This window comes from Gigantopelta aegis, chromosome 14 (assembly GCF_016097555.1).
Source record: "Gigantopelta aegis isolate Gae_Host chromosome 14, Gae_host_genome, whole genome shotgun sequence".
Taxonomy (NCBI): Eukaryota; Metazoa; Mollusca; class Gastropoda; order Neomphalida; family Peltospiridae; genus Gigantopelta; species Gigantopelta aegis.
The window spans coordinates 20,322,445-20,336,499 of record NC_054712.1 but is presented as its reverse complement, the minus strand read 5'-3'; positions in this window follow the sequence as shown (position 1 = coordinate 20,336,499).

Genomic DNA, 14,055 nt, shown 5'->3' with positions numbered 1-14,055 from the left:
CAATCACAAACAGCTAACAGACAATTTTACAAATTTACTGAGTTTACTAGCCTTTTTCAGACACTAGATATTCCAGTACTCAGTAGACAGCTTCATCTCATTATAGAAGGAGCACACTCAAATTCTCATAACTGTTGACTTTTATAATAACTTCAGGGCTTTTAGATTATGGTAGCCCCACTCCCATAGCTAGAGATATTCAGTGTTGGGCAAGTAAATAACTACTATTGCCATGCCCGAAGGCTAGTGCTCACTTTAACAGCAAATCGCGGCATTTTCAAACACACAAAAAGTAGGAAAACTAGGACAAAGACAAAACTGTTGGAAAAGTAGCATCGCTGGACAGCCTGAAATCATCAAAGGCAAAATACTCCCAATTGAATCCGCCTTAAACTCACTGATACCAATAGTAGCAATTCTGTAATCAAGTAGTGGGTAAGAGGGTTACAAGTCCATAAAATCAACTCTGATTGACAACAACTGAAGGCCAATGTTGGACACGGGGAACATACCATGACAATCTGTTTGGTCATTTTTGCGTCAGCAGTCAAATATTTCAGAGTGTCACTGTCGCGGGGATCCTACAATACCCGTAACTGAATGAAACACGATTATCCAAATATCTCTCCTAACTGTATATCTATTAGATCTCTCTGTATCGGGCAGTTTTACCCGCGTGGCTCGTCTCTAGGTATGATCAGAGATAAGATCTTATATAAAGTATGTATAATATAGCACGTTTAGTTCACTAGAAAACACAACAAAAACACAATACACTTTGGAACTGTATTAACCTACGCTGACAAATGTACTGCCGCAGTAGTTAATTAAAACAACAAATACTAACAACCCAGAACTGATCACTTAATTACTTAATCTCCAGGTGTCTAGTTTACACAATATTCTAATCACTTCACCGTGACACAACACCCACACGTGTGATAATTGAGAAACGCTTCCAGGGGAACTTAATTAGTAAAGGAATTACAACTCTATTCCTAACTGGTTAATTTTTAATTAACCCTTACTACTCATTCAGTAACGTGTGATAATTGAGAAACGCTTCCAGGGGAACTTAATTAATAAAGGAATTACAACTCTATTCCTAACTGGTTAATTTTTAATTAACCCTTAACTACTCATTCAGTAACCTTGTAACACAGAATTAATACTGGTACCTATCACAATAAAGACAATAACCTACAGTTTACCTAGGTCCTCTATGATGACTGGTTAAGCTTTATATATATTAGACAGTGAGCCTACAGTTTACTGCGTCAGATGACCGGCAGCACCTTCTAAATAATATTGGTATAATACAGTATTAAAATAGTTAAAGTCACATCAATCACATCAAGGTTATACACAGAACAGAAATAAAATATTTACCAGTCCGGATGGACATCGATCCCCTGGAGCCTTCCTTTTGTTTCTCCCTGATATCTCTAAAACCCTAGCTATTTATTATAAATCCCAGACTGGTCCGGAGACAGCACGCGGAACCGAATCTTATGATGTGTATATTTCCACAGTGACCAAGCGGTATTTTCTCTTGGATCGCCAGACTTGCTGACGCCTAGTCGCCAAAATCACGGTCGTAAAACCCGCACTCGCGGAGGTATTACGTAACTACTGGCCATATGGCCTCCCCACTGGGCTGGGTGTGTATTAGGCACAGCTCGACGACCGTCGCGCAGAGGTATTACGTAACAAAGTGCCCATCTGGGCTTAAGTGCATATTGGAACTGCACACGGCCCTCTAAAACAATTAATATCGCCACAGGCGAAAACAAAATTAAGAGCATGTTCCGTCACAGTCACAATTAAAGAGGTCGCTATATAACAATACTGGTTCGCAGAAATATCTAAAACCATACTTACTTGTGTAGGATACTTTAGATCCGTCAGTCCAGTAGAAATCTGATTCAAACTTTTGATCATTTGCACCAATCCAAAACGTGTCAATTGTTCTGCTGCAGTTACTGAAAATAAAAATTACATTCTGTATTAACTAAGGTCGTAGCTAACGTTTATGTATTTTTGGGTAGGATGTGCGTTAAGGTGAAGACACAAAAAGAGGTTCAAAAAGATGTCAAGAAGTAGTAAGCAAGTAACGGTATTATTCTTGTTTTAATCATAAAGGGTTATATGGTCGGTAATATGGGTAAAATGTGAAATAATGTTCTTCTCCATATACTACCCTTCACAACCACCACCCACAGTCCCTCAACCCTGTCACCCATGTATGTTACTAGCACAACCATTCACAGTCCCTCAACCCTACCACACATGTATGTTACTAGCACCACCACCCACAGTCCATCAACCATACCACCCATGTATGTTACTAGCACCACCACCCACAGTCCATCAACCCTACCACCCATGTATGTTACTAGCACCACCACCCACAGTCCATCAACCCTACCACACATGTATGTTACTAGCACCACCACCCACAGTCCATTAACCCTACCACCCATGTATGTTACTAGCATCACTACCCACAGTCCATCAACCCTAACATACATGTATGTTACTAGCACCACCACCCACAGTCCATCAACCCTACCACCCATGTATGTTGCTAGCACCACCACCCACAGTCCATCAAACCTACCACCCATGTATGTTGCTAGCACCACCACCCACAGTCCCTCAACCCTACCACCCATGTATGTTACTAGCACCATTACCCACAGTCAATCAACCATTCCACCCATGTATGTTACTAGCACCACCACCCACAGTCCATCAACCCTACCACCCATGTATGTTACTAGCACCATTACCCACAGTCAATCAACCATTCCACCCATGTATGTTACTAGCACCACCACCCACAGTCCATCAACCCTACCACCCATGTATGTTACTAGCACCACCACCCACAGTCCATCAACCCTACCACCCATGTATGTTACTAGCACCACCACCCACAGTCCATCAACCCTACCACCCATGTATGTTACTAGCACCACCACCCACAGTCCATCAACCCTACCACCCATGTATGTTACTAGCACCACCACCCACAGTCCATCAACCCTACCACCCATGTATGTTACTAGCATCACTACCCACAGTCCCTCAACCCTAACATACATGTATGTTACTAGCACCACCACCCACCGTCCATCAACCCTACCACCCATGTATGTTACTAGCACCACCACCCACAGTCCATCAACCCTACCACCCATGTATGTTACTAGCACCACCACCCACAGTCCATCAACGCTACCACCCATGTATGTTACTAGCATCACTACCCACAGTCCCTCAACCCTAACATACATGTATGTTACTAGCACCACCACCCACAGTCCATCAACCCTACCACCCATGTATGTTGCTAGCACCACCACCCACAGCCCATCAACCCCACCACCCATGTATGTTACTAGCACCACCACCCACAGTCCCTCAACCCTACCACCCATGTATGTTACTAGCACCACCACCCACAGTCCATCAACCCTACCACCCATGTATGTTACTAGCATCACCACCCACAGTCCCTCAACCCTAACATACATGTATGTTACTAGCACCACCACCCACCGTCCATCAACCCTACCACCCATGTATGTTGCTAGCACTACCACCCACAGTCCATCTACCCTACCACCCATGTATGTTGCTAGCACCACCACCCACAGTCCATCAACCCTACCACCCATGTATGTTACTAGCATCACCACCCACAGTCCATCAACCCTACCACCCATGTATGTTGCTAGCACCACCACCCACAGTCCATCAACCCTACCACCCATGTATGTTACTAGCACCACCACCCACAGTCCCTCAACCCTACCACCCATGTATGTTACTAGCACCACCACCCACAGTCCATCAACCCCACCACCCATGTATGTTGCTAGCACCACCACCCACAGTCCATCAACCCTACCACCCATGTATGTTGCTAGCACCACTACCCACAGTCCATCAACCCTACCACCCATGTATGTTGCTAGCACCACCACCCACAGTCCATCAACCCTAACATACATGTATGTTACTAGCACCACCACCCACAGTCCATCAACCCTACCACCCATGTATGTTACTAGCACCACCACCCACAGTCCATCAACCCTACCACCCATGTATGTTGCTAGCACCACCACCCACAGCCCATCAACCCCACCACCCATGTATGTTACTAGCACCACCACCCACAGTCCCTCAACCCTACCACCCATGTATGTTACTAGCACCACCACCCACAGTCCATCAACCCTACCACCCATGTATGTTACTAGCATCACCACCCACAGTCCCTCAACCCTAACATACATGTATGTTACTAGCACCACCACCCACCGTCCATCAACCCTACCACCCATGTATGTTGCTAGCACTACCACCCACAGTCCATCTACCCTACCACCCATGTATGTTGCTAGCACCACCACCCACAGTCCATCAACCCTACCACCCATGTATGTTACTAGCATCACCACCCACAGTCCATCAACCCTACCACCCATGTATGTTGCTAGCACCACCACCCACAGTCCATCAACCCTACCACCCATGTATGTTACTAGCACCACCACCCACAGTCCCTCAACCCTACCACCCATGTATGTTACTAGCACCACCACCCACAGTCCATCAACCCTACCACCCATGTATGTTGCTAGCACCACCACCCACAGTCCATCAACCCTACCACCCATGTATGTTGCTAGCACCACCAACCCCACAGTCCATCAACCCTACCACCCATGTATGTTGCTAGCACCACCACCCACAGTCCATCAACCCTACCACCCATGTATGTTACTAGCACCACCACCCACAGTCCATCAAACCTACCACCCATGTATGTTGCTAGCACCACCACCCACAGTCCATCAACCCTACTACACATGTATGCTACTACAAACACCACCCATCGTCACTCAGCCCTACCACCCATTTATGTTACTGGCACCAAACGTGGTAAGACTTCCAGAACAGTTATAGTGATTAACCGTATGAAAGCTTATAAAAGATACACGTTAAATCTTGAATTATCACGTTAGATTCCTGGACCCATATTCACAAAAAAGTGTAAATTTACGTCTACGACTAGCACTTACGTGTGCCGTAGATTTACGTTTACGTGCAAGAAGCACCTTATTCTCAAAGATGGTCGTAAATGTAAACGTAACTTAGTTGGACGTAAATCTACGATTTAACATTCTCACTGGAGTAATTAATAAAAACACATTAGAAACGATGGCTACCGGGTAAATAACAAATGCGCAAAACGCAATTTTGTTTGTTGTCTGCTAACAATAACATTGCGAACAGTGAACCATGGCATTTTGGTATTGGTGGGGATCCGCGTTTTGGTACGAACTTGAGGACATTTCTTAAAAAGGAAAAGATAACTCAGGAGAAATTGGCCAAGTCGAAAACATCCGTTCGATCACGAACAAAAATATGTTCAATCCGTGGGCGTTCGCCATAGCAAACTGCTTCATTTATTGGAAATGCTGCTAGTTTCCGTAAATAATAGTAAATAACGGCGATCGTGCTTGATTTATTATATGTACACAACTTACGTGCAGCGTTAGTTGCAACCTGAGGCACTCTTATATTTACGTCCAACTTCACACGTAACTTATGTTTTCGTGGTTTCGTGAATAGCTCTTCAGTCGTAGATTTACGTTTACGTGTAAAACTAGGCTTACGATATTTTGTGAATATGGGTCCTGTAGAGCAAGTTTGAAAATTAAAGGTTTTAGTGATACTTATTTTGTTGTATATTTATTTGGCTAAGAAATCTATCAACACATTTTGTCAAGTCTTTTTTACGAGCTTATTCCTCACACTATTAATAATGCTTAAGCATTGCAAACCATGTTTTTACAATATATAATACTGAGAGTACTGCTTAAGCAATTTCATTTCAACTGATTTTTGTGGTTATATCCAATTAAGGTTCAAGCACGCTGTCCTTGGCACACACCTCAGCTACATGTGTATCTGGGCTGTCTGTCCAGGACAGAGGGTTAGTTGTTTATGGTTAGTGAGAAAAGAGGGTGTAGTGATCTTACACCTACCCATTGAGTAGTTAAAACTCGCTCTGGGTGGGAGCCGGTACCGGGCTGCGAACCCTGTACCTACCAGCCTTATGTCCGTGTTAAAAACGTATAAAACTAATCTGATTATCACCTCTCCAACAGATGTTCATTGATGAGGATGTGAGTCGCTATGTCTGCAATCTTGGCAAGGTGGCCTCCGCGCGACTTACAGTCAAACTCGCCATCCCCCCACGTCTGGGGGGAGAAGATGATCTCGAACCTGTAGTTTTGCGTGTCTAGGATCTGAGAGAGACACCGAGTCTCTCGACTCTTCTCGATCAACCGCCACGACCCGTAGAACCCAGTCCGGGTCTCCAGTTCGTTGGAGACGAACTTGAAGACGATCTTGTTCCCGAAGGACCTGAACAGAAGTAGATGCTCTCTTCCCGTCCAGTTCCCGCAGACCCTGTGGTCCTCGTTACCCACGTAGATCTCCACGTAGTCTCTGTCGCAGAACTCGCCTCTCAGACCACGGTCCGAATCCGAGTCCGATTCCGTGTAGAAGTGCTGGAACGTCAGCTCTATAATGTCCTGCGTCGTGGTGATGGTGTAGTAGCAGTGCTGGGAGTTCGGATAGTGCATGGGGAAGCTGACGCTGTCCAGGACTCCCCGCGTGGCGTTGAACGTCTGGTTCTTGCAGGACAGCACTCCGTGGTACTTGAGTCTGAATCCTTTTCCCTGACGAGTGTGGTCGGATGTGAAGAGAACCTGGGCGAACGATCCGCTGGACTCGAACGTCAGTTTCGTATGACCGTCGAGTCTGCACCACCTAACCAATGAACTGTTCACGGTGGTGTCCTGGATGGCCAGGGAGTCTCCCTCACATGACGTCTGCGACTCCAAAAGTGCCAGGTTCAGCTCGAGCACGACCAGAACGATTCGATAACTCAATGGCAGGGTGATCGTCATAACGCAAAAGATGTTCGGGTAATAAACGTTGGGATACCCGGGGCTGGTTATCTCCCCGTGCAAGGATGTCCATGTCGAATTGCATTCTGAAATTTAGAAGAAAAGCCAATGGGAAATGTAGTTAAAGGGACATACCTTAGTTTTTAAACACTAAGGCATATATATATATATATATATATATATTTTTTTTTTTTTTTTTTTTTTTTTTTTTTTTTTTTTTTTTTTTTTTACTTTGATAGCTGAAATCATACTTTACTTAGATTTTATGATTTAGATTATCAATTTCCATACATTTGAGGTGGTTTTTGTCATCCTGGTGTTTTTAATGTCAGAAAATGCATTATTATTACGAAAATACAGTGTCATTATTACGGATATAGAACATTAATATTAAGAAAACAGAATCATAATTAAACTTAACATCATTATTATCAAAACAGAATCATTGTTACGAAACTATTGTAGAATTATTTCAAAATTACAGTACTATTATTACGGAAATACACAATCACTATCAATACAGTTACGTTCGTGTCGGCTAGGACAGGACGAGTTTTGATACCTTTGTAGAAGAAAGATCAACTTAATATCCACATGATATTAATATTTCTAGAATAGCAATAACTATTTCTGAAACCTAAATTAATATAGTATACAATAAAAATCAAGGTTATGTACTTTTCATATTAAAATCAATAAGGTTATCATTATGGTGACTGGCATGGCGAAATTCAAGATTGTCAAAGTGAAATTTTGGCTCACTTCGCCCGCTCTGGTGAGCCCTGGGTATGTCATGTATATTGTTGTTTATTAAGACTCATATATATATATATATATATATATATATATATATATATATAGACACACACACACACACACACACACACACATATATTAATTTCATATTAATTTTAAATATAAGGATGTATTCAAAAGGTTGTGGACAAGGAACGAAAGAAGGAAGGAAATGGCTTATTTAACGACGCACTCAACACATTTTATTTACGGTTTACGGTTATATGGTGTCGGATATATGGTTAAGGACCACACAAATATTGAGGGAGGAAACCCGCTGTCGCCACTTCATGGGCTACTCTTTTCGATTAGCAACGAGGGATCTTTTATATGCATCATCACATAGACAGAATAACACATACCATGACCTTCGATGTACCAGTCGTGGTGCACTGGGTGGAGCGAGAAATAGCCCGATGGGCCCACTGACGAGGATCGATCCATAACCGACCGCGCATCAATCGAGCGCTTTACCACTGGGCTACGTTTCGCCCCCAGTGCACCACGACTGGTATATCAAAGGCCGTGGTATGTACTACCCTGTATGTGGGATGATGCATATAAAAGATCCCTTGCTGCTAATCGAAAAGAGTAGCCCATGAAGTTGCGACAGCGGATTTCCTCTCCCAATATATGTGTGGTCCTTAAAGGAAACATGACACGAGACCATATTATAGCTCATTTTAAAAGAAAAATGATATAAAAATAATATACAAATAACTTTATAACAATAAAATACGTGTAGTTAACTTAAAATTAAGAAATTACGCTAATCAGTATCAAAGTACGATTTATGCATATTTCTTCGTGAGCGTTCGGAAAAAAAGGGAAGTGACGTCAGAGCCGCTGTACTCTTCCATTGTTGTTAACTGTTTATATATGGAGTAAGGGGCTTACGATCTTTTCAGTCCAACAGTGCCGTACTGCGCGGCCTTTGGGTGTAAAAATAAACAGTTTTAAACGATCGGGATTGTCTTTTTATGGTTTTCCAAAGGATTGTATCCGAAGAAAGACGCGTGTATTTTATCGCAAAAGAAAAGATTGGACACCAACACCGCATAGTACTTTGGTGTCAGCCTAATTACAGCCCGGAGCCCGAACGTTACCCGGAGACAAAAACAGTACTCGGTTGCGAATGCCGAGGTGTACATTGTACATATTTGGCACAAAGATACACCTCAGCATGATGTATTTATATATGTTAAAACAAAAATGTAGAATTTTGTATTTATTTATTTTTTTGGAAAAAAAATGATTTTTCATGTTAGGGCTGTAGGCCTACATAACAAATCTGTATTCACCGTCCGAAGAAGGAAACGTCAATAAGTAATTAAATATGGCATATACAAACATGGGATTTGGCATGAGGATACATCTCAGTACGATGTATTAAATATGTTTTTAAAAAAACGTGTAGAAAACAATAATAATTTTAAATAATGTTTTTAATCTTCGGGCGGAATACGTCACAAAAAACGTTCCTCATCGCCCGAAGCCCCAAAGCAACACGAAGTTCAATACAAAAAAAACCACTACTGTCGGTGTCGAAATAACTATTATGTTTCATCCACGGGCTGACTTGAGAATCGGAGTGTTGTTTTAGTTAATTGGTCCTTTCTTTCCGTGGCCTGCACATGTGATTCCTGATTGGCAGGTGTATATTGCAGGGTATCGACCAGGTAAGTGATTACCACGGTCTAGACATACGTACAAAATACGTGCCAGTTTTTTTAAGATCACAGGGTATTGTGGCGTAACCTGTCGCGACTATAGTACAATGTTAATAGACATTATCAGCCGCCCTGCTTCATTACTGTAAATAATGCTGTACAACCCTTGATTAAGTAGACTTTCCCATCTAAAATTACAAAACTTACCAATTACGTAGTACCAAAGAAAAGAAAATTATCACTTGGGTATCGTGAGTGGTCGTTTTTTACTCTAACGCACCCTACCAATAGGCCTAATAATATGCTACTTTTTTATGAGAGAAAAATACTATAACCCCATTTCGTTCTATTGATGCAAATAGAAATATATTTAGTTTAAAAGTTGATTATACTCTCAAGTCATTTATGTTGTTTTACAAGCCAGGTTAATGAAAGTGAAGCGCCTTGTCGTAAATTAGAGCGTTTGTTTACACTGTGCATACAGATTTCATTATGTACAGCCCGAACATAAAAAATGCGACATTTTCTTTTAAAAAACACCCAAAAATGTTTGTCCTACATTTATATTTTTTACATATTTAAATACATCATATCGAGGTGTATCTTTATGCTAAATATGAACAGTATACACCTCGGCATTAGCATCCGAGTTTTGGTTTTGTCTCCGGGTTGCTTTCGGGCTCCGGGCTGTAAATTAATTGGTCGACCGGTCTGGTCTGGCACCATCAGTTTCTCCACCCTCCGACTCGCTATCCGTTTTTTCTTCAGTATCACTGTTGTAAGTAAATGTGTGTCTTTCTTCATTTACTAACAGCTCATATTGATACGGCAAAACGTTTGCGAACGAACACTCATTGTTTTGGTAAGCTGTGCAAGTCTTAGATTCTTTATGAGTGGTACGGACTAATGCTTTTAAGTGTAAGGCTTCAGATCAAGCGACGCGTCTCTGACGTCACGGACCTCGTGATTGCCCTGCTCATTAAAGATCGGCAATTTCCGCTAAGAGCTCGTATCTGGGGTTCTTTTATGGAGATATTTTAAGTAATTAATTTTTTATAATTTTTTTTTTTAGGTGATTCAATTTATAATTAATTGTACATGGTTGGTGCCAAATATGGTTTACGTGACATGTTTCCTTTAACCATATGTCTGACGCTATATAACCTTAAACAAAATGTTTGGGGTGTATCAGTAGGGTTGATTTTTTTTCTCACCGTTACCTTACGAAATGCGCCACAATAGACTAGAATGGTAACTTTTGTTTTTCTTTAGAGCTATTTGTGGAAGTCGGTGGCAAAAAAAAATAATAATAAAAGTGAAAAATACACTTTACGTCGGCGGGTTCGTAAACCGAATAATAATAAAAAATACTGTCCTAAAAAACAATGCTTCCCCAACACTACCCCATTGGGCCAACCGCACCCTTTAATATTTTTATATTTCAACATTTTAATGATAAAATGTTGTCAAAACTCACTCCAACATTGTCAGATGGCTAATAACTATTTGCAATGATTAATAAACAATTGATTTGGGGGCAAACAGCTGTAAGAAATACAATCTATCTTATATGTCTAATGATGAACGCATCGTGTCGTAACTATAGAAACGGTTATTTTCATTTCATACTTCAAAGAAACATCACCACAACGTAATGAGTCATCTTCGATATTAAAATGAAATCTGAATCCATGCTTGTTTACTTTGGATTTTACTCTGGTACACATAATTACGCACTAATTATAAGTATTCATCCTGCAGTCACAATGTAGAAAAACAGGCAGACAGAGAGACAGGCATACAGACAGACAGAAAGACAGAGGGACGGACGGACGGAGGGATGGATAGAAGGATGCATAGCTATAGTCGTTCCACGTGGAACGCATTTTTTCATACTGAGCCAATTGTTTTCTAAATTGCACACAGAGATAGTATATTTGTGTTATTTCAAAAACACTTTTACTACTTTTTTTTACGTCAAACTGAACTGAAAATATTTACAAAAAGAAACGGTTTTTTTTTTTATATAGGAGGATGGGACGGACTATAGATAGATAGTTATAATTCTATATCTCCATAACTGTCCCAAAATATAGCTTTTTAAAATATAACTATGTTTGCCTTATGTTGCAAAGCAATGTTGACATTGAACTCTACGACATCACCAAATGACACGATGTTAAAGTATAATATAATAATAAAGTTTAATAATAAAAACCTATTTAGTATTATAAAATATATTATTTGAATAAGAACTATTTTGTTTTAATGTTAAGAATATTCATGTATATAATTGTAAATTAATAATTAAAGGGACAGACCCTAGTTTCAGCCCACGAAAATGCACACTAAGTTTAGTTAATCTACAAACCTGTAACACATTTGGATAAACTTATAATTGAGTGAAACATGAGTCTGTGGCTTTGAAATGTTAAAATACCCTCTAAAAATAGACTAAAACTCGACTCCATAACTGTTACTTCTCAGACGCACGTGCGTTTTTAAAACTATGAGAAATGCATTTTGTGGTATTAAAAACACCAGGATGACCAAAAACACTTCGAATGTACGGAAATGGATAATCTAAACTATAAAATCTAAGTAAAGTATGATTTCAGTTATCAAAAACGGCTCTGATATTCAAAAATATGCCTTAGTGTTTAACAACTAGGGTATGTCCCTTTAAGAAAAATCAAAGCCTCCTTTGATTTAGTAAACTAGTCTGGGAGTGGCAGTCCTATTTTGGCGGTGCAAGAGGATCAAATCACAGTAAACGATCTCCTCTTGAGTAGACGAGGCACTAGATAAAGATTCATAGAATGAACCACTATTTTGCCAAATCCCCCCATTCAACTCTGCATTGTGCAGATATACGATCCTATGTTCAAATTAGATGGAACAATTCCTGTTTAATTTCAAACGTTTGCCTCGTCAGTCTACATCTATATCTGGAAATAACTGAACTGAAAAGGTCAATTTTTATTACTTCAGTATATGTAACACATATCCTGTATACTTGAGGACAAAATGAATTAGACAAATATAAGGAAATATCTGATTGGTTAACAGTGCCATGACGCTTACCTCTCACGTGACTAGACTGGTATACCGCCCTAAAGCCGTGACTACTGATTTTGTTGTCGCTGACGAACTCTATCGTGATGAAATTTCCCTTTGAAACAAAATACATGGACTTAAGATCGTCCCCCTCAAGTCTGCCGCAAAGCGGACCCGTTGTGGAGTTGTCGAGGATGATGTTAACGTAATCCAAACACTTGCTCAAATACGGATCCTCGACGTCAAATTCCTCGAACTAGACAGAAAAAAATAGGTTTTTTTTATTTAACGAAACCTCAGTACATATTAAACTATGCAAAATTAATGTGAAACTTCAGTGTATTTCGAAAATTGGCGTAGAGATGGGAAAACTGTCACAATATAATTTTTAGAGTTAGAGTTTTTAGATTTGCGGGTGTTATTGTCTATTTGATCCCGCAAATAATATTTTTCACCGAATGCGTTAGCCTAGGATTAAAAATTAAACGTTTGCGGGCATCAAATAAACAATAACACCCGAAAATCTAAAAACTCCATATAGTTATGTCCATCGTAAACTGAATCGTTTCTATACTGAACTAACTTTATATTTGGTATTTCTTGAAAACAGTACCTGGCTACAATCTAACTTTAGACCATTGAACCGTCAGTTTGTCCTGTTCCAATTGCTAATGACGTCATTTTTTAAAATGCAACAATGATCGTATATGCACTTTCTAGTAGACCGAACTATATATACTATGCGGGGAATTGAAACCGTAATCCACCGAAGACGATTGAATACCGGCCTCAGTAGCGTAGTGATTAAGCCATCGGACTACAGGCTGGTAGGTACAGGGTTCGCAGACAGGTACCGCTACAATCCAGAGCGAGTTCTTAAGGAATCAATGGGTGGGGGTAAGGCCACTACACCCTCTTGTCTCTCACTTACCACTAACCAACTAACAACTAAGCCATTGTCCTGGACAGACAGCCCAGATAGCTGAGGTGTGTGCCCAGGACAGCTTGTTTGAACCTTAATTGGATATAAGCACGAAAATAAGTTGAAATGAAATGACGATTGAATGTGCTGGGTCTGTATGTTAGATGATATGTTTAAATTATAGGCGTGTTGTTCATCTTGTAACAGCCAATTAGAAAGAAAGAAAGAAATGCTTTATTTAACGACGCAGAGAGGAAACCCGCTGTCGCCACTACATGGGCTACTCTTTCCGATTAGCAGCAAGGGATCTTTTATTTGCGCTTCCCACAGGCAGGATAGCACAAACCATGGCCTTTGTTGAACGAGATATGGATTACTGGTCGGTGCAAGTGGTTTACACCTACCCATTGAGGCTTGCGGAGCACTCTCTCAGGGTTTGGAGTCGGTATCTGGATTAAAAATCCCATGCTTCGACTGGGATCCGAACCCAGTACCTACCAGCCTGTAGACCGATGACCTAACCACGACGCCACCGAGGCCGGTCAGCCAATTAGATGTCGTTAAATCGCTCTCCATCAAGTGTTTGGTATCGCCGTAGTGTTAATATAAATTTCGC